The sequence below is a fragment of the Halichoeres trimaculatus genome, unplaced genomic scaffold (assembly GCF_033239565.1).
Source record: "Halichoeres trimaculatus isolate MK-OKI-2021-1 unplaced genomic scaffold, fHalTri1.1 fHalTri1_scaffold_20, whole genome shotgun sequence".
NCBI classification, from domain to species: Eukaryota; Metazoa; Chordata; class Actinopteri; order Labriformes; family Labridae; genus Halichoeres; species Halichoeres trimaculatus.
The window spans coordinates 2,061,014-2,064,278 of record NW_027437198.1 but is presented as its reverse complement, the minus strand read 5'-3'; positions in this window follow the sequence as shown (position 1 = coordinate 2,064,278).

Genomic DNA, 3,265 nt, shown 5'->3' with positions numbered 1-3,265 from the left:
CTGAACTGCTGTGAACAGATTGTAAACAATTCTGCTGATCAATGTTCCATTTTCTCTTTCCTTCTGAATCTTTTTTTAGTTTTAGTTTCTTTCTGACCAACACCACACACAAACACACACAAACACACACAAACACACACACACACACACACACACACACACACACACACACACACACACACACACACACACACACACACACACACACACACACACACACACAAACTTTTAATCAGTCAAATCAAAACTGACATAAGAAGTTTCTTTTGTCGGTTCAGATCTCAAACTAACTCATCTCCACATAACAAGGACAAGAAACAGACCCTTACATCTACAAGCAGAAAGCTTCATTGGCTGTAGAAGCAGACATTACCAGATGCATGGCTGCAGTCCCAGACATTTACAGATGAGTGAGGCACAGACATTTACAGATAAGTGAGGCACAGACAATTAGAGATGAGTGAGGCACAGACAATTAGAGATGAGTGAGGCACAGGCAATTAGAGATGAGTGAGGCACAGGCAATTAGAGATAAGAAAGGTGCAGACATCCAGAGATGAGTGCAGGCGCAGACATTTAGGCCTCGTTCACACGACAACAGTTTTAGGTTGAAACGCAAAAGTTTTGTTTATTTAGGCCTCGCATTTACACAGAAACAGCATTTCAGCCAACCTAAAGTGCAAACTTCTCAAAATGGCCTCCAGATTTGGGTTTTTCTGCCTTCACTGTTGCTGTATAAACAGTAAGCCAACGTTTTCAGTGTAAAGGCTGACGTCACACTCAGCTTCGCGCGAGCGCATACAACAGGACAACAGTACCATTGTCACGATTGTCCCAAACTACCATGTTGTGCTTGTGCTACTCAATCTGCTGACTGTCTTCCAACAAAATGTGCATCTGTTGCACCACTTTTGCATTTAGTATTCTCCAATACACCAGATGATCGTGGAGATTTCTCAAAGGCGGCTTCTGGACAAGACAGTTAGCGCCGACTATAGGTCTGGCATGCTTACTACAGCGCTCTTAGTCCCTCTGCGTTTCCGTATAGACACAAATTTTTTTCACTGCATTTTAGCGTTTTCAGATGAAACACTGTCCTGTAAACAGAGCCTTAGAGATAAGTGCAGGCCCAACCTGTAAAGATGAGTTCAGGCGCAGACATTCAGAGATGAGTGCACATGCAGACATTTATAGATGATATATGTTTACATCTACTGGTGCAGACATTAGAGGTGATTACATTTTGCAAACCTTTAGTGGCTGTAGGTTAAAGCAGAGAAACATGCTCAGGGGTCTGTGCATGTAGAAGGACTGATATTACACACACACACAGCTTTCAAACTGAATCAAAGGACCCTCCCATCATTTCAGGAGTGATCTGGTAAATTCTGTGAGTTATAAACTGGGGAGGCCTTATTGTGCAACAGGTGATAGAAAAAGAGAGGGTGATGAGCTAACTGGAGGGAGTCAGACTCAGCTGAGCTCTGTGCTCTCTCTGACATTCACTGATCCTGTGGATTAGTCTGTGAGTTGAAGCTCTAATGTGGAGATAAACACGATCTGTAGACTTTGACATGTTATTCATTTTAAACTGAGGCCATTCACAAGTCAGCTCTGACTCTACAGGAGCTGAGAGAGAGCCTCAGGGGAGGACCTGAAAAAGACCTGAGGTGAAATCTGTGATCCTTCATAAAACACACAGAGGAAAAACTGCTACTGAGAGGAGCCTCCTGCTAAGAAGAACCTCTTCAGCCAGAAGACACCAGCTGCATGTGGTGGAACCTGTGATGGGACACCTCTGCAGTCTGATAGAAAGCCCGCCCTGACATTTCTCCACATTTTCAGGAGAACGTGTGAAAAAAGCAGCAACTTTTTTCTCATCACATTTATTTCCAAGGATGCAATTCAAACAAAATTTCTACCAGACATTGGTATTAACTCAAATAATCCACACATGAAAAGAAATCAGAACATTCAGTTCCATAAATAATGATTATGTGGAATTAAGTATGATAACACAGGAAAAGAAGTATTGAACATGCTAACTGATACTTATCTAATACTTAGTGGAGAAGCCTTTGTTTGTAATGACAGCTTCCAGAAGCTTCTTGTATGTTTTAACTAATCGCCCACACCGCTCAGGTGTGATTTTGCCCCTTTCCTCTGCACAGATTGTCTTTAAATCTTGAATATTCTTTGGTGCCCTCTGGTGAACCCTTTTCTTAAGTTCTTTCCGCAAATGTTCAATTGGATTCAAGTCAGGTGATTGACTGGGCCATTCTAACAGATTGATTTTCTTTTTTTGAAACCATTCAAGAGTCAACTTTGCTGTGTGCTTTGGATCGTTGTCCTGCTGGAAGGTCCAGCCAAGTCTCATCTTCATCATCCTGGTGGATGGCAGCAGATTCATATCAAGAATTTACAGATACATGGCTTCATTCATTGCTCCATCAATTGAACAAAGTTTGCCAATACCATGAGATGAGAAACAACCCCATTCCATGATACTTCCACCTCCAAACTTCACTGTTGGTACAGCGTTTTTTGGGTGATGTGCAGTGCCATTTCTCCTCCAAACATGGTAAGTAGTATAACAGGCCGAAAAGTTCAATTTTGGTCATCCTCCCAGTATTCTACAGGCTTGTCAAGATGCTGTTTAGCAAACTTTAAACCAGCTTCAACATGCCTTTTCTTGAGGGATGGAGTCTCGCGGGCTGAGTGTCCATAGAGGCCATGGCGGTGGAGTGCATTGTCTATTTTTTTCTCTGTAGCAATTGTACCTGCTACCTCCAAGTCTTTCTGGAGCACTTTCAGGGTGGTCCATGGCTCGTTGAGTACTCTTCTGACTATTTTTTCGACTCCCTGGTCAGAAATCTTGCAAGTAGCTCCTGTGCGTGGCCTGTTGATGGTAAGGTGGTGCTTCTTCCACTTGCGAATAATGGCCCCAACGGTACTGACTGGAATATTCAGGTGCTTTGATATAAGTTTTTAACCAGTTCCATTCTGATGCTGAGCAACAATCAGATTGCAAATGTCTTCAGAGAGCTCTTTGTGCCTTTACCCATCATGAGGTGTGTATTTAACTGCTTGGTGAAAAAACAACCTTTTTTATAGCAGTGTTTCTCAATCCTGGTCCTGGGGACCCCCTGCCCTGCATGTTTTGGATGTTACCCCACTCCAGCACACCTGATTCAAATGAATAGAATAGAATAGAATAGAATAGAATAGAATAGAATAGAATAGAATAGAATAGAATAGAAAATAC